At 35.6% G+C, this 18,779-nt stretch overlaps 1 long non-coding RNA gene across 1 annotated transcript in view; it reads left to right on the forward strand.

Annotated features, from left to right (window-relative positions):
- LOC310881226 overlaps positions 1 to 18,455 on the forward strand; it is a 34,706-nt gene extending 16,251 nt beyond the window's left edge. Inside the window, exons 3-4 of the long non-coding RNA XR_014572240.1 lie at positions 15,929 to 15,981; positions 16,743 to 18,455. This is a non-coding gene — a long non-coding RNA (uncharacterized lncRNA). The remainder of the gene's footprint in view (positions 1 to 15,928; positions 15,982 to 16,742) is intronic.
- Positions 18,456 to 18,779: the final 324 nt, after the last annotated feature.

Consider the following 18,779-nt stretch of genomic DNA (forward strand, 5'->3'; position numbering starts at 1 on the left):
AAATCAGAGAAGTGGTGTAAAGATGTCTTTCAGGAAAACCTTTCTGTACCAGAATCTGTAGCCCGTTATTAGGGTCAAGGCCTTTATTCTTTATAACAACCATTGAAGATGGACCTGATGTATGTGTAGATGATGCTTGGTGATATTGTCACAGAACCTGTGTTTTGCTAAATCCCAATTCTAAGTCTTTGACTAATAGCAGTCCAGCTTGGCTCTTTGAGAAATTCCACCAAGACCACTTATTTTGAGATATTTTAATTTAAAAGGAACTAGGACCTGAAATGCTGGTGTTAGCATGAAGGCATGTCAGGGGGATCAAACAAATCAAACATTTCATCAAATACATCAAACATCAAACATCCCTACACATCCTGCTCTGAATGACATGATGGAATGGGGAAAGGGGAGAGGGCTTTTCTAATGAGTATTTTTGACTCCTCTTTTACACTGAAGCAGTATTGATTTATATATATATATATATTTTTTTGTAGCTGGCAAATTAAACTTCTAATGTAAATCTTTGTAAAAAAAAAAAAAAATCTGTCTCATACTGCATGATGACAAATGCGATTCACTCCTGCTTTAATCACTGATGAACAAATATCCATTTAATCAACTATTTACAGGGACAAAACAGAAGGTGTCTTACTTCTTATGAGATGCTGCCCTTATTTTCAGGGGTTCTCCAGAAAGGAGGGGTCCCTGTTTGTGGTTCATAAGTGGCAAAGCTTCAAGAAGGCATTGTAGCCCTTCTGAGTCACTGAAGACAGAAGTGCTTTATCATTGCTTTTTAATTCTGCTTTGGATTTTTTGCTACTGTTTATTGACAATACTGATGCATTTGGATAGTGCTTTATAATATATGATCCACAGTATTGGAAAAAGTGGAAATGCAGCAGCTTTTTTTCAAGCATTTCTTTCCACTGCATGCAGCCCATGTCAGTATCTTTGTTGGTTACCTTGGAAACTATCGTGGGGTGAAATTTGATTGGCTGCTTTCTCCAATTGATTATCAAAGTCGTGGGCAGTTTCAAGTGGCAGGCATCTCATAGGTTGCACGAAGTAAGTAGCACTAAATGATTCACGATTTAAGATTACTTTTATTTATTATTATTTTGAAGTAAACCGCATGAAGCGGTATGTCTGTGATACCTTTCTAAAGTTTGATTGGAATGAGTAATGGATTGAAAAATCCATTTTCCGTTGAAAAACCCTTCCCCCCCCCCCCCCCCCATACTTTTAACTCTTCATTTAATGCCTAGAGCCATTCCTGAGATCTTTTGTGGAGCATGCTTCTGGTACTTGGGGGGGGGGGGGGGGTGGCGGCTGGGATTCTCCCAAACAGTCCTAAAACAAAAATATAATCTCCTGTTGTCAGAGAAATAGGAGTAGGTCACAACCTTTTGAGCTGCCTGTTTTTTCCTTTTTTTTAAGTCTTAAGAATTTACATCAAAATTATTTAATAGTCTGTCCTGCTCACGCTGCCATCTTCATGAATATTGATGGGCTACAAAGTGATGCATTCAATAACCTTGATTGTGCTTCGCTGACTTTTTTCTCCAATCTGTCTGCTAGAAGACTTCCCTTCTTTGCCATTTTACTGTTGGAGTTCTAATCAGTTTACGGTTTGGCCTTGAAGCCTAATAAACTCCAGATGCTTTGGCAAGCAGAGCTGCTTTTTGTTGTTGTCATTCCTCTTTTTTAAGAAAGGGGCTGACATGACAAGACAGGGACTGTGAAGGACCTGCAGAAGTGGATGGGAGAAGTGACTGCAGAAGAAAAAAGGCATGTGGTACAAAGAAGAATAAGAAAGCACAGAAGGCATTGAAAGAAGTCCTCAGGAGAGGAGAAGGGAATTAAGAGTTACAAAGGGATTGAATCGTAAAAACATAATGGTCTAGAAAGCAGAACTGTGTATGTTCTTTTTTAATGTAACAATATATAGCATTTTCTACAGATGGAAAGCACGATGGTTAAAATAACTTTTATTATTTATAATCATGGCTGGTGGATACTTGTCTAAATCATGGCTTAAGAATTTTCCTTGCAAGAGCATCCTGTTGCTATGTTCTTTTTTGTCTTTAGAGATGAATAGGATGCAGTTCTTGAACGACTGTCAGAATGCCTGGTCCCTGACTCTTCACTCAGATCTGTCTCTGAAATTTGATTGTATTCAAGATGGCTGAGAACTAAATGCGGATAGAATGACTCATGTTGCCCCGAATTTGGATGACAGTCACTGAAGACTCCTGATAGTGTATCATGAGAACTTTATACCAATGGTGTTTGAAACAAGCTTACTTACCCACTTGTGATGATTTTATTTAACCTGTTTTTTTACGGATTCAAAATGTTGCAATTCTTTCAGTATGTTAGTGAGTGCTTGGCTTACCATGTGTCTGAACTTACCAAAGAAGGCTTTATGCTTCAGTTCATCCAGGAGCATTTCAGAGGTGAAAGTAACGTCAAAGTCCCAGGTGCATCTAATGGAGCTCTTACAATTCCGGCTTGTTTCTAGCAATTGTTTGGAATGGAATTCTTGTGCCTGCAGATGTACATAAGACTATTTCCCTGTTCTGCCCTCCTCCCCTTTCCTTCCTTTGGGAAGTGAGTTAGATATTCAGGAACAAAAATCCATATTACAAGTGTCCCTTTTGGAATGAGACTACTTCAAGGAGACAGGTTTGACAGGATTTATCATTTCATTGAGACTCTGGTGTTGGGAGAGACATGTAGACACTACTACAGTTTGAATAAATACTTCAGGCTCAATATCGGTGTAAAAAAATCACTACTTGCATTATGAGGTTCACCTTGCAGTACACAGTGATCCTGAAGATAGCATTATTCTTACATCAACCATTCAATGGTACAGGAAGACTTTTTTTATCCCAGCCAAAAAATACACTGGTGACTAAGACTTTGTCAAGTTCTCTCATATACTTTTAAAAGGCAAACTATATGGCATAAAGAAAAAAAAATCATTATATAGTTTCCCTATACTTTGCATTTGTACAGTGGTTGTCTTTAATATCTTAGGTTAATTGACCATTATTGTGCCTAAAGTCCAATATCTAAGAGTTTATATCATCTTGCAAAGAGCTAATGTCCCAGATTACTCTAGGATGCTTAAGCAGTTATATTAGGAGACAAGAATATGAATGTACAGGGAGTTAAATTATGATACCACTTAACAATATACTTAGCATCTTTATTTTTTAGTTACCACTTTCTGAGGGGTAGCTTTTTCATCTTCATTTGTATGTCTGAACAACCCCAATACTTATTTTCTAGTTGTGGACATTATTTCAATTCAGAAAATGTATAGCTGAAGTATATCTTCACCTCTGTGCTCAGCCCTGATGGAAGTAATAGAAATGGAACAGGTTTTTCAGGCTCCACCTTCGTAAATTTCAAAATCTGACTGGATAAAACTCTGAGTAAGAGTCTCTGACATCAGAGCTGACCTTACTTTTAGAAGGAGATTGGGCCGTAAATGACCACTGAGGTCTCTCCCGGACTGAATTACCCTATCCTATGAAGCATCTCTACTTATTTCCAGATCTTGTTTCTCTAGCTGGAGCATTTAGCTATTGGTTTCCATTGCTCTATGTCCTGTTAAAGAACTCCATAGTACTTCATGCCTCTCTCATTGCGTAAGAATACTTAAATACATCTGGGAAGCTACCTCTCGATCTCTTGCCAGACAAGCAGCTAGACAGACATTTGTCTACCCTGTGACTCATGTGCTCTATTTTACCCTGGACTGGGTAGAGTGAGAATGTTTAAATTTGTTTCGTTCTGAGGATGGATGCAGAGTTCTTTTTATTTTCATTTATTTGTTTATTGAAAATGGGATCTGAAGCAAACTCTTGTATTTCCAACAAGTTTGTTTACCATTTGGTCAGCCAGATGTTAAGTGAAGACAGCCAGACACAGGTTTCTGCAGGGCTGTTCCGCTCAGGTCCACCGTAGCCATATCACTCATTCTTTCGAAGCAGGAAACCCCAGGAATTCATGGACTAACTCCACAGCAGTCAGCTACCCTTTTTACTATGGATGGAGTATAATACTGAATTTGCACAATTTTTTTGATGCCCTGCAAAAATTGTTTATTACATGTAGGCAATTACCTTCATCAAACAAATTTCTAATCATCCAAAAGAATAAAATCAAGCTTTTTGTCCAGACCAACTGTCTCTAAAATCAGGTAGCTGGACATTAAATATTTTTCTATACTTTAATTTGTCAGGCTGTTACAGCAGCTTTCTGTTATTTTGCCAAGAACTGAATTTGGGCAGCTGGCCTGTTGTTACCTGATTCATCCCTTTTGGCATTTTCAGTATGGGCACAACATTGGCTCTCTTATAATCTTCTGGATTTTCTCCAGTTTTCCATAATTTATTAGAAAATTAACGCTAGCAGACGAGATTTTTCTTTGCCTATGCTCTTTCAGTATTCTTTAATAGATTCTGCTCCCCAGGTTTCCTGATTTTAAGATGTTTATCCCTGGTAAGTCTTTTTTAGCATCCTTACTAATAATTAATTGTCAACAAATCATTTTGCCTTCTTCCTCTGCAATAACTTCTCCTGTCTCTCTCCCACCTCCTTGCACAATAAAAGACTGTTCATATATGCATTCATTGTAACTGTAATTATTAATATATGAATTACACTATTTGGTATTGTATACATATTGTTACTAGAGTTGTTTTTCTCCTTTGTAGGGGAATACTTTTCATGGAATTGCATTAAATTATTTAAAATAGCATACGAAGGTTGACTGTACCTACAAGGAAAAAAAGCTTTAAAACTTATTCGAAATTAGAAATGACAGAATTGACTTAATCCTAACAGTCCAACTGTTTAGGAGAGGATTCCGAATTCCAAACTGAGATGGAATGGATTGGAGTGGCTATCATTTGTATATTTCCTGTTAAAACATGAAGAATAGAAGTTAATAAAAGCTTTCTGTACCACTAATCCTAAAATCAAACTAGAAAAAATACATATATGCTTAAATATCTTAAGACTTGCTGTGATAAAGACACTAACTCTACTTTATCTGATCAATTTTTATGCTTCATAACTTCTACTTTGTTAGTTAATATTTCCTTACCTTTTTTCTTTTATTAACCTAATATTCTTCTATTAACCTTTATTTTATCCCTGAATTGAACTTAGCTCTTTCTAGTGCAATCATAAATTTGGGAAGTTTAATATGCTGGTCTTTAGATTTTTTTTGATTTTTTTCACTCTATTTTTTCTAAGTTTTGGGAGACACTCAAACATCTACCGCAGGTAGAAAGCTGCAGTGCCATGCAGTTCCCAGGCTGCATGTTGGTTTACCAAATGATTCCATCAGTTATTAAGTGCTGTTTTTAGCATCAGGTCCCTGTGGCTATGTTTGAAGCAGTGAGGATATAATAGTACTTAATGGATGGTGTTTTGAATATAGCATTAGACTCAGAAATTGTCTCCTGTAACATCTCAACTGTTTACATAATTGAGCTGATTTTAGGAATAATGCTGACTTGACTTCAGTCTGGTATCTCCCTGTTAAATCAGCTGTAGAATTGTAACCCTGATCAGACTTGCATCAGACAGTATTTGGATCCTAGAAAACTCACTGTGATGAACTGGTAGATACAGAGCAGCTGTCACAGCTGGTGGTGGGGAAAGAAAAAAAAACAGTACCAAAGTACCAATGTTTTGATTGCCTAAAGACTGCTTACAGGCCCAATTCAAAGAAACTAAATTTTTGTTTGGCTGGATTTACGTAAGAAAAGGCAGGGATGTTTTTTGTAGTCCAAATTTAAGTATTGGCATTGCTAGAAGACAAATATATGGTGACTATTCCACTGGCTTCATTATAGCAATAATTTTTCAAGAGTAAATAGATTAATCAAATTGGAAATACTGTTTCTTGTCTATGGGGATTCTCAGATGAGGCACAGTTTTATCTCCCATTTACCTGAAACTAGGCAGTTTCATTTACTGCATCATATTAACTAAAATATATATGAACTATGAGATACTGAAAGAGAAATGAGTGTCAAACAGCTACAGGATTTACCTTTCTGGTAAGTAGGCCACTCCGAAGCCTGCTTTCAGTTTATTCTATCTGTACTTCATATTTTCTTTTCTGGAAAGAGTATTTTTAATACAAGAAAAATCCAGCCTTCTAAAGGTAGCTTTCTGTTTAGTATTGTTTTGTTTAATTACTATTATCTATGCTCCCAGGCAAGCAATTTTGGTCAGACTTTATCATGTATGTATTTTCTTTTTGTTTTGTTTTTTTACCTGAACATGCACATATGTGCGCACACATCTTCTAGACTGATGTTTGGAAGAATACTTGATTCCAGAAGTACTTACACAACTTGAATATATTATTAAAATAAATTCAGAAACCTGACAATAGAATGAGCAGAGGATACCTACATTTTTCCCTCTTCTCTCTTCTTTCCGGAGTTGCATCTAGACAAGTAGTAATCTACAGTGGCTTAAAATTCATAAAAACTACTTATTTAAGAAATGTCATTACCTGTTTTCATTTGAAAAGCGTATTATAATATGATTTATCAATAATAACAAGGCATTGTGTTGTAGGAAGTAGAATAGCTACACAATACAAACTTCTCTCACTTGTTACAGCTGCTTGGACTGAAAGTTACCTGGTGCTGGGTACTGTGGGGTGGTTTAAGGTTGCCTCCCCTGACCCAGGCAAGGTCAAGCAGCAGGAAGTCAGGGAATTCAGCAACTTCTTTCAGGCCATTGACACCTATTCCAGCAGCCCACTGAAGTATCCCATTTGCAAGTACTGTATCATACTGTGTTCCCTTTCTGTCCTTTAGGAAAGAGGCAGCAGAACAGCGAGGGCAGGCAACCACCAGTCATTCAGGTTTGAGTTCATTGCCCCCTTAAAGTCTATCAAGAACTTCCTGCCAAAAGCTCTCTCATCTGCCTGCCAAATGTGTGTGGTCTGGCTGATACATGTTTTTCCAAACCAAAAGTTAACTTGGCATTCCAGATATGACTAAGTGACTTTTTGCTGGGGTCAACCTATAGACAAAATTAAGATCGAATACTTCACAGTTTAAGTTTTTTTGTCTTTGTGATTTACATATTGTTTTAGTGTGGAAATGATCATAATTTTGCTTTTACATTGAAGAATAATTAACGTCCTCTCTATGATGAATCCAACATTAAACCTATTTCTTGCTTAATCCTAAGCAAGAGATAGTCTGTCATAAATATATATATTAGATTGCAGAGTTCCAATGGAAAGTGGATTTATTTATATTAATATGCTTAATAAGAAGCTATTAGAATATTTAGCCTTGGATACTAGATATTAAATTAATGTACTGCATTGAATATTCACAAGTAATTGTGAAATACATCTTGTGAAAGGAGCAAAGCCAATAATTAAGTATATGAACTTGGAAAAGATGCTTAACATATATCACTTATCAGTTCATGTACTTGCTGTTAATGCAAGACTTCTATACATCTTGATTTATTCAAAATAGTTGAATATACACAATGAACTTAACTAAACAAATACTAATTTAAATTCAGGTGTGATTTAATACAGCTATAGTTCTCATTCTAAGATGCACAATATAGTAAAAAGATAATAACAGGTAGAAGAGCCACTGCTTCTCTAGACTGGCTTACTCAGCAATCATAGAAAACTTTCCACTTTGGATTGCTGTTCCAATGCTACAGCAAGGCAGATAACCTAATATTATAGTTCTACTTTAAGGGCAGGAGATGAAACAGCAATAAAAATAGGTATACAGATGGAAACTGTTTCATTTTTCCATATGCTAATATCAAACTAGTAGGTCTCATAATCATCGGTCTCATTAGTGGCTACATTTTCAAAAAGGTCTCAAAAGGATCTTTAAATGTGAATAGCCAGAGAGATCTGCACAGACAAAATTGATGCAAAAATTTGAAGAAGCAAAAATTAGATGCAAAGTGTTAATGTCATGGAACAGCTGGAATGCAATTTTGTGTGTAAATAGTTTGCACATAGGACAGCATTTTTATCTCAAAAATGTCTTTGTCAAGCTTTGAATGGTGTAATGGGAAGTTTTTACATTATTCTCTATTGTTCAAGATGACCATTTTTATAAAATGTTTAAAATTTTTTTAACTTATGAAATTTTGAGTAGTGAAGAAGGGGCCAGCCTGAGAGCCAGGGACCCATTGATGCCAAAGACAGCAAGTTATAACAGTGTTGGTAACATACAAATGTGGTCCTAACATGAGTCTTTGAAGCAATCAGTATCTATGGCAAAAAGGCCATGTGATGTATCTTCATGGCTTTCTAAGAATTATGATATTATGGCAGAAATCAGTGTCAAGTTTTAGTTGAAATTTTCCTTATTCTCTTCACCATAACATGCAATGATTTAGCTTTTGATTTACTTTGCTAAAAGATTTATACTGAGCCTCCTAAACACTGAAATCTTCTTAACATCGATCCCATCATTTCTACATTGTATGTGATGGATTTTGATGGTTTCTTTGAGCACAGTGAAAATAAATTGTATCTACCTACCCAGCGAATATTCACCAGTTCCCTGATCTATCCATCTTATTTGAAGATGGACTTTTCTGCTCGTATTTTGAAACAACCATCTGTAAAAATGTTCTGTATTAAAAATGAATTGTTTCATATTGTAAAAACCTTTATTATACCACATAATATGAAGTAATGTGAGAGCATTGATTTCCAAATCCTTCTTGATTAATACAGAACGCTTGTACACGCTATATATACATTAAAAATCATGCTCAGTCTTGAGACACTTAACCAGCTGATACATGAATCTTTATTTATGTAATGCACTCCATTTGAAGTATGTGATGTCTTTAAGATACCTGGTAACTTTTATTATTAATCATTTATATTCCTTTTTTTTCCCTTTATTATTTCTGCCTGTTGGACTCAAAATGAACCTTGCCAAACCATAAAACTGGTTTTAAGAGTACTTTCCAGAACAATTGCTAATTGGGACTGACAGCACAAGTTGAGAAAAAACATGACAAAGTATTGTGGAATTCATGCCTGGGCAGAACACTGTTAAGTACTAGTACATGTTGTTATCCCCAGACCTGCGCGGTTCTTAGGAGATCTACAGGCTGTGTGGTTAGAAATTTAGGTTTCCTATCTTGTTGGAAAAAATACTTTTGTACTAATTTTAAGTTTAGGCAGCAAATAGACAAACGCAAACTGAAACTTGTGTTTCTAAAGCCCACAGTAAAGGTATGCAGAACTTGCAGATGTGTACCTATTTTAAACAATTTTAAGACAGCTGTTCTAAGTACTGAAACAAGTCATTGGTTTCCAATCAACTGATACCTCTTCAGTTATCAAAAAGTTTCTAATGGTAATTGCTAATGTCAACTCTTGAATTTCTAATCTTGCATATCACCTGTGGGTACTAATTTATTACATAAGATTTTTACCTTTATCCAACCTTACTTCACCTCAGTTCATCTTTTGTTCTTTCTTTAAACACACAAATATCCCTTTAAAGTGTTTTAATGTTCTTTGCATTTTATATAAATCATATTTCTTCTTCCTGTGTTCTCCTTCCCCATCTGCTCTTAGTTAATAATTCCCTAATTCTGTGGGTATAGGGAGGGCTTTTTAAAAGTCTTTTTAGGAACAAAACTTTCTACCCCAACATGTCACACAACCTATAGAACAATGTTTAAGATGTATGCTGCAGAAGTCAATTTTAGTATATTGTTTAGAATTTGTGAGTTGGTAGCAGTTGATTCATTATTCCAACCCTTTAGGATTTATCTAGCCTTGTATTAAAAACAAACAGGCAACATATGTTTTTCTTCCTGAAAATTGAATTTTTTAATGTGCATTTAGGCTCACCTCAAAGCAGTTAATAGCTGAATTTTTCATGAATTTATGTCATGCTCTCTTTAATTTTATAATAACTTTTGCCTGTAGGACCTCATCCAAATACTGCTACTGTGTTTCATGCATCATGAACTATCTTAAGGTTTTTAAGCTTTGGTAGGTCATTTCAGCACCTTCTTAAATCCAATACCTTGGAAAGGAATGGGGCATATAATGGAATTATTCCAGAAAGTAAAAGACGGCATCACAATGTTGAAAGTATGTATTTGTTCCTGGAATTGACTGGTCATTTCTGTAACAATGTTTTGGATGGGTTCTGTTCTTGTTGTTTTAATGTATTTTTTTAAAAAATAAGTAAAGACTGTTCTTTAGGAATAAATTTTTCATGTATCTGAAGCAATTTGCCAAGAATCAGCAAGTTGCTTTGTGATACAGTGACACAGAGGAACATATTTAGAAGGCATATGGTAGAGAAAGCAGGGTGTGCTGCACCCTGGGAGATCTCTTCCTATTTTCCTGCAGTACTTCACTGACTAGAGCACATGCATATGGGGCTCTCTTGAATGTGCATTAATTGAATAAGAGACCATTTCCTAATGATGAATTCTATGCTCATTTAGTTTTTCTTGTTTACAAAAATAACACCCTTGAACAGTCAGTATATAATAATTACTGGTGTCCACTAAAAGAATTAAATAATGTGTCTTTGTTATTCATGATTCAGTTGTTTTGTGCATAATATAAAATTTCAGATGAAGTAAAGGAGAGAAGATGACAGAAGTGTTAAAAATATATGCACATAATATAGGTACCTATTCTCTATACATGACTATATAGAGAAGATAAATAAGATATGACAATGTGCATGTGTCTAGCCTGTGTTAATCTTCAGCTGCCTGATGTCTTGTTTTCAAGCACACTGACATTTGCAATAAAGGGCAAAATGCCCTTTTTTCTTTTTAAAGGGTCCCCTATATTGCAATCACAACAGTCACAAATGTGGTTACTTTTAGGCTAGCATGTGTTTCGAATATCAGTAGTATCACTGAGCTCAGTGTGGCCTGCAAGTGCTTTCTGAGAAGCCTGAGTAATTAGTGCACGCTGAGTTTCATGCTGCTATAGCTCTGCTTCTAATACCTAGGCTAAATATAGTTCCACAGGAAGCCCTGTCAAAGATACTGTAATGTAGATGAGTTTTTGTGAAAGGTACAAGTTCAGAGTTAACGTACTACTACCATCTTTCTTGAAGGATCAAAACAGGGCTTCAGTGGGATAGGAGTAATGCAGAATCTTTTGTAGCCTACTCTAAATGTTTTGATTCCCTACTATACATTGGAATCTGTCCTGAATTATATGTCATGAGGAGGAGTATGGACTGACTCCAAAATTAGCAGCAATTAAAAACAGCGTAAGTTCTCTGCATACTGCATCTAGACATGAATGATCCAAGCAAAGACTTTATTGTATTTATTCTATTCAGAACTTAGGATAGGATAGTGGTCTATCTGCTTCAGTGGACAATAATAGGACTTAAGAGAGAGGTATGAAGCCATGTGATGTACTTGATTTGGCATCTTGTTGCAGTCTAATCCTACGATTATATGTGAATTACAATCCAGCATTCATAGCAGAGAACACGTTCCCCTTTCTACTTTTGCCTTCCTATTTGTTCATAGAATCATGGAATGGTGTGAGTTCAAAGGGACCTTAGATATTGCCTAGTTCCAACCTGCCTGCCCTGCACAGGGACATCTCCGGTGTTCTTGGGAAAGTCGCAGCCTTTTGCATATGCTTCATTTGACTAACAGAGCTACTTTGAAGTGGCGTGTTATTTTATATTTATCTTAGTAAAATTTTATGCTAAGAATACTATAATATTAGCATACTTATGAGTCCTTAATTAGAATCCACATAGCATACTATGTATGTTCAGCTGTAACCCAAAAGAATTTTCTTATTCTTAAAAGGCCTAAAAATACTATCTACCAGTTCTTCACTTTATCTTTAATTTGTCAAGCGTTGCAAAGAGTGCTCATCAGGTAGAGAAACAGAGTTCATTCAAAACTTAGTCTGGTGTATGCACATAAAAATTTTCAACTCTGAGTTTCATAGGTTGTCTTGATAGTGCTTGCTACTGCAGTCTTCAGTTCTTTCAAAACTACTGAAGTCATGTTATTCACATAACAATCTGATCGCTCCTCATATTTCATTCACTGCTCTTACACTTCTTAATATTTCTTTCTTTGGGAGTGCTTTTCTTTCTCTCCTTTTTCTTTCTCTCCTATATGGAATCATAGAATCACTCAGGTTGGTAAAGACCTCTAAGATTATCTAGTCCAACCTCTATCCTAGTACTGAAGTCCACTGCTAAACCATGTTACTAAGTTCTACATCTACCCATTTCTTCAAGACCTCCAGGGATAATGACTCAACCACTTCCCTGAGCAAACTATTCCAAACCCTTTCTGTAAAGAAACTTCTCCTAATATCCAACCTAAACCTCCACTGGTGTAACTTGAAGCTATTTCCCCTCATTTTATCACTTGATGTTTGAGAGAAGAGCCCGATCCCCACCATACCAAAAACCTCCTTTAAGGTAGTTGTAAAGTACAATTTTGAGCCTTCTTTTCTCCAAGCTAAACAATACATGTAATATATATATATGAATATGCATATTTCTTATTCACTGTATCTAAAGAACTAAACCAAAAAAAAAAAAAAACAAAACAAAAAATGTCTCACTTAAAGATCTATACAGGTACTTACTTCCCACATGCATTCTGCAAAATTCCAAAGGTTTTTTTAACCTTAATTTGTTCTTCCTATTTTTGGCAATCATATTTGAATTGCAACCTTCTAGCCAGCCACTGCTTAGAATCTTCCTGCCTTAATTTTGACAGTTCCATTCAGAAAAAGTGTTACTCTGCTATACAAACACTTTCAGATATCCTCACTAAATGTTTAACAGGAGAGTGTCCAGGCTGATTCCTACAGATTTTAGCTTCCATTGAGTTTTCTTCATCGTCTTCATAACTGCTGTAGCTTACTCATTTGAAAAGTAACTGGGTCCTGAGTTTCAATGTCACAATATTATCTTTTAGTTTGATCTCACAAAACATGTCAAATTTAATTAAATTGTGTTTACTCTGTACTACTTCAGCCATACTTATTTACATGAATTATTTCAGGAAGTTACTTAGGGCAAAGTCAAGAATAGCCTACTCTCCTGTATGCTTCAGAAAGAGCTTTTCGAAGATGCAATTGTTTATTACTTTCAAAATTGTCTTTCCAATTTATGTTGTGATGTGACATCCAACTTATTTATATTTTGTATATTTTCCTAGCAGACTTTGTTATAGATCATCCTACTTGTTCTGAAGACCACCAGATGCTTTCAGCTGTAAGGGTGCTCTTATAACCTGGCTAATGTAGTAGCATGTGCATGATCCTAGGTTCTGACATCTGAACTAGAACAGAACAAAGCTTACTTAGAAATATTGCTAAATTGGCTCAGGATACAACACTTTAGTATAAGAGTTATCCATCAGGTACACAGAACCAGAAGCTTTGGGTAGTGCCCCAGTGCCTATCTATTGGAGAAAAAAAAAGTCAGGGGTTTTTGGGTGGAGGGGGCAGGCAGGATGCCTGTTGTCACATTGATACTGAACCACACATTCAGTGCAGTGAAAAACGACAACATAACATCGGTGTGGACTTCAAAATATTTTAATGCTGTATTAGATGTGTAGAGTCATCGTCATTAGTTTTAAGCAAATAAGAGCCAAAGGTAATATTAATAAACAATATTCGACTTGTATTTTGCATTTTTCCTTTCAGGATTCAGGTTATGTGCATATCTAATTTACATATATAATGGAAACACACTATATATTCTCCAATTGTTACCAACACAATTTTCTTCATAGATATGTTTATATACATGTCTTTGGCACTGACTGAAAAATTTATCTTGTCTTGTTTCAAAAGTGCAAACCTTCTCTCAAAAAACTCTGAAGCCTACCTTAAGGTTTCTCATTGCAAATTGTTATTTATGTATTTATTGTTCTAATGTATTTTTAAAAGGATCTGTCATCCTGTTCACCATTTTCCTCTTCTGGTATAGGCCGTAGGAAAGAGAACTTTAAAATCCTTTTCCTGAAAAGAAAGGCAGGATTACTAATGAGAATATTCAAAACATAATGATGCCTGGAGTGTTTGCATTCTTCCAAGAGATAAGTTCATTCCTGCAAATACATAAAAGTATTTGAAGGTGATGAAATAGAAGGAAATAGAAAGTTGTTCTGTTTTTTCCTCAAAAAAAGTCAAAGACTGAATGGTGAAATAATCACTTTTATTTTAGAGGCATTATAAATTAAAATAAAAATATATTATGTAGAAATACAAAATTATATTGTAATAACCTTAAACACTATTCATGCAGAATTATATGTGGAATAATGGTCAGATCTTCTGTGTATATGGCAAGTTCCCCTGTGGGGCTATGGACAACATCATCTGAAAATTGATAGGTTCAGAAAAAAATGCCAAGTGCATATGACAGCAACATCCATCAGTCTTGCCCTGTAAAGAGAACTCTCATCTGTAACCTCAACAACAGGCTGTGACCATGTTAACTCTATCTTTTATTTAGTGTAAAAGGTCACAACAGGGACTAATGCAGGGAAACAGAAGCTGTTCAAACTCAAAACAGGAAAATAATTAAATGGGACTCTTCCTTTTATAGCTTTTTGTAGTTGGTCTTTAGCCCTTCATTTCTTGATATGCTCAAATGAGTCTTGATTCCTTATGGTGATACAAATGACCAGTATTTACAGACTGTAACTACAGAAATGAAAATATATTTGAAAGATAGGTTCACCTCTTTCTGGACCTATCTGAACTCTGGGACTTGCTGAACATGCAAGTTTTTCATGCATACAGAGCGAGATTATCAGGCTTTGTTGTGGAAGTTACGAAAAGCATGCTTGGCTTTTCATAGTGAGCTAAACAGCTAGCTGTAACCAAAGTTAAGCTGAATACATAAAGATGAAAAATTATTGCACCATACAGAGGAGGTCTTATTCTGCATTCAACTTCACTTTTTTTATAATGTGAAATTTGTGGAGTTATTCCTGATTTACATTGATGTAGGATGTCAAAAATTGCCATTTTAAGACATGAACATTATTTAAATGTAGAGCAGTACTTGTAACATCAAATATGGGTATTACTCAGCTGCCTTTTTTCACCTGAGAGTAAATTAACAAAGTTAATACTGTGATTAGTATTACTTAATCAAGCCTCAAAAAGCATAAGAATCTGAGGATGACTTCATTTCCATCTAGTACTTTTTTAGATAAAATTTGCTACTTATTTCCTTTTAATTTCCCTGGAAATGTGGTATAGACCATATAGGTAGGAAGATATTGGATAATCAGGGCTCTTGGGCACTCTTCCAGTTTTCTGCCACTTGGTGCTTTGTAAGATGGGTCTTGATGTTGCTACTCCCAAGCTGAATGTGGATTTTACCATTAATTTCAGTAGGAAGTGGCCTGGGCACTTAGCCAGCATGAGCTTCATCTATCTCATCTGTAGATTTGGCATAATACGATAGAAAGTAACTCATTTGCATTAATGAGACCTCCTTCAGGTCATAGTTGTTTGTAAATTACCAAGTATGAGCACAAAATTGGGTGGGAGAAGAGAATGAATGGTAACTACCCACAGAAACATTGAGATATTTTAGAGAGATCCTTGGATGCAAAGTGATAAATACGGATGGTATCGCTACGTTTTGTTCAGTGTATGGCTTCTTGAGAGGAGGGATTGTTCTACGGTTGTTTTGTTGTGGTTTTGTTTGGTTGTTTGTGTTTTGTTTGCTTGTGGTTTGTTGTTTTTTTTGGTTTTGCTTTGTTTTGTCTTGGTCTTTTGAATTGTTTTCCCATGTTATTTTTCTAGGACATGTTTGCAGCACCTGTGTAATCCACACTAAATTAATTTTATTTTCTGTTTTCACCTTCTACTTTTCAGGTTCATTCACTCATCTGGTTTTAAGTAATTTGCACTGCTTTAGATATGCCCACGTAAGTTGCATCTTAAAATGTTCTTTCTGACAAGTCAAAATAGTGTATTTGCATTTGCTGGCCAGGCACATTGCCATCTTGACTGGCCTTAAGTCCATTTCCATGGTATACCATTTAAGTAATAATTCCCTTTCTGTAGAAAAGCGATACAGTTCTATAAAATACTCTCAAATCAATTCAACAAACTATTCCATTCATTTTCTGCTGAACAGAAACATCTTTGTGTGAAATTTCTGTCTTCCAGCATCTGCAAATAGGGGCAAGATCACTTGTACACCAAGTATTGATTCCGTAATACATTTGTCCTGTATGCACAAAGTTAGAAACCACCAGTAGGGCATAATGTGCTGCAAACCATGTATTTTATGATTATTACAGCACTTTAGGACATATGCTCTACTCTAGGACTAACCAAGGTTTTAAGGTAGAGGGGAAGGAAGAATATTGGCTTGAGCCATTTGGGGTGGGAATGCAAGAAGGTGCAAGACAATAAGGAGCACTGTGTGTTCTCCATTTGTTCTCAGAGAAGGCTGGAAGTAATAGCTCTGTGTGTTTGCAGACAGCAAATTCATCTCCCTTTCTAGCACACCAGTAAAAGGACAGCTATAATCCATTGTACAGTCAGATACAAACTTGTACTCTCCTAGTTTTCTTAAAGAAAAAAACTGCTTGAAGAGCAGTTAAAGTATTGCTTACGTTCATTCATAGTAGTTCTCTTTGAACTCTATCACTAAGTTTCTGTTTTTTTTGTTTTTAACCAGAATGATTGTTCACCAGATGATATAAGGATCTTGTTCGAGTTGGAAAATGTATTGAATAATACTGTTATCTTTTTAATTAAACGTGTAAAATATTTTGCATTTTTAAAATTGATCCACTGATTATGCTTTGGCTGTCATATGCTGGTCACAGTTGGTTTCTTTGGGTTTTGTTTACATTTATTAAGACATTTTTAATGTGAAATCTCTTACAACTACAAATGGCAAAATAGATTAAAAATCTCCTGTGAAGTTTAGTTATTTACAGGAAAATAAAATACATTTTTAAGTCTCACTCTGGATCAAAACATATTTGGTAGTTGGTATCACAGAGCTCAGGAGTCTCAATGATCACTTCAGTAGTCTCCCTTTGTCCAGAGAATAAAGAACTCATGTAAGAGCTGTGTTTGATTCCTGAGACAGAAGCACTGTTTCACATTTTAAATGTTACTTTAAATGAGCAGGTGGTTTTTTCTTCCCCTGGCCTCCCTTTTAAATAAATGGCTCTCCTTTCTTCATATTTCACTGTGTTGGAGCATAACCCTTGCCTCTGCTATTCTTTTTTCTCTTCCACTTCACTACTTTTCCTGTCTCAGTTCTTGCCTTTTTTTTTCCAGTGTTATCCCCTTAACTGGTTAAGGTGATGGCCATAATGGGGAGGAATTTTCTGAACTAGCGAGGTAGTCCTTGCTAAGAAAATCCATCTGGAACTATGTAGATCTCTATTTAGTCTTAAAACCTGCATACTTCTTTTTTAACCAGACCCAAAATTGGTTTTAGAAGCTTAAATGGCTTTGAAAAGAAAATAGTTCTCATTTTTCAGCAAAAGCTTCTAACCTAAAAGCTCTAGAACCCTCAGATGTTGTTTTTAACAATATTCTGGAACGTATTATTCAACAACAACAAATTCTGAAGTCAACTCTGACCAGGAGGGCTTAGAAATGAAGACCAAATCCTGCAATCAATTGATGCAGACAAATGCCACTCCATTAATTTAATATCAGGTTTCTGCAATCTGCTTTCAGGGCTGAATCTTATGAGAACAGAGTGGAGGAGATTTAGACTCACAGAGTGACATAATCTTGGTCTGCATTTTGTGCGGCCTTTTAAATGTTTTACTATCCTTAACCTAGGCAGTCATTCCTCATGCCCTGCTCTGCTTTCTTGTCAAAGGATGTGTATACTGTAGATATTTCCTAGCTATATAAATGCCAATGTAACCAAAATTGAGGAATTCAAAAATTGTCGTCTGTGTAACTGTTAAACTAATTTATTCCTCCACTTTGAAGGAAATGGGACTTTTTGTGGTGCCTCATATGAGGACTGTAGATTTCATTCCATCATAATTCCAGGTGCTGCACATTTTGTATTTCACTCCAGTCCCCACTGAGTTGCTGACAATTGCCTTCAATCAAAGCACTTGTGGATGTCTCATACAACCTTTTACTTCCATTTTTGAATCTGTACTTTGATTTCACATTAAAAGACTTTCTTCAATATACATGTAAGGTATATTGATCCCAGGCTACACAAAAAATAAGCGGCTATATTTTTATTAAAAGATATAACAGTTATTTGATTCAGAAAATGCTATCTGGGTCATGAGCTGGGTTAAGTTCTTATCTGTAGTGTCTTTAACCCTGTGGGGACACCATGCAGTGAGTCAGAGAATGAACAAATCTGAACCCCAGTAAATGAAGTCCTACATAGAGATGTAAACCAAATAGAGACAGTTACTTGCCCCTCTCGTTTGCTCTCCTCTCACAATTAAATGAAATTCTCACTGTATCAAGTGATACTTATTTCCTAAGCAATTTATCACACACAGTTTCTGTACAGTACTGATGATTTCACCTTTTTTTTTGAAGGGCCAAAATTGGCAGGTCATATACTATTGCCTTCGTTGGTTGCTTTACCACTTTGGAGATTTCTAGATATACAGTATTCAAAGCTAATACGAATCTGGAAATCCCAGATGATTTTCACTACACAAAACCAAATTCCATTGGCTGTGAAAAGTAGAATCAAGGTGCATCTCCA

This window comes from Anser anser, assembly GCF_964211835.1.
Source record: "Anser anser genome assembly, chromosome: 14".
Classification (NCBI taxonomy): Eukaryota; Metazoa; Chordata; class Aves; order Anseriformes; family Anatidae; genus Anser; species Anser anser.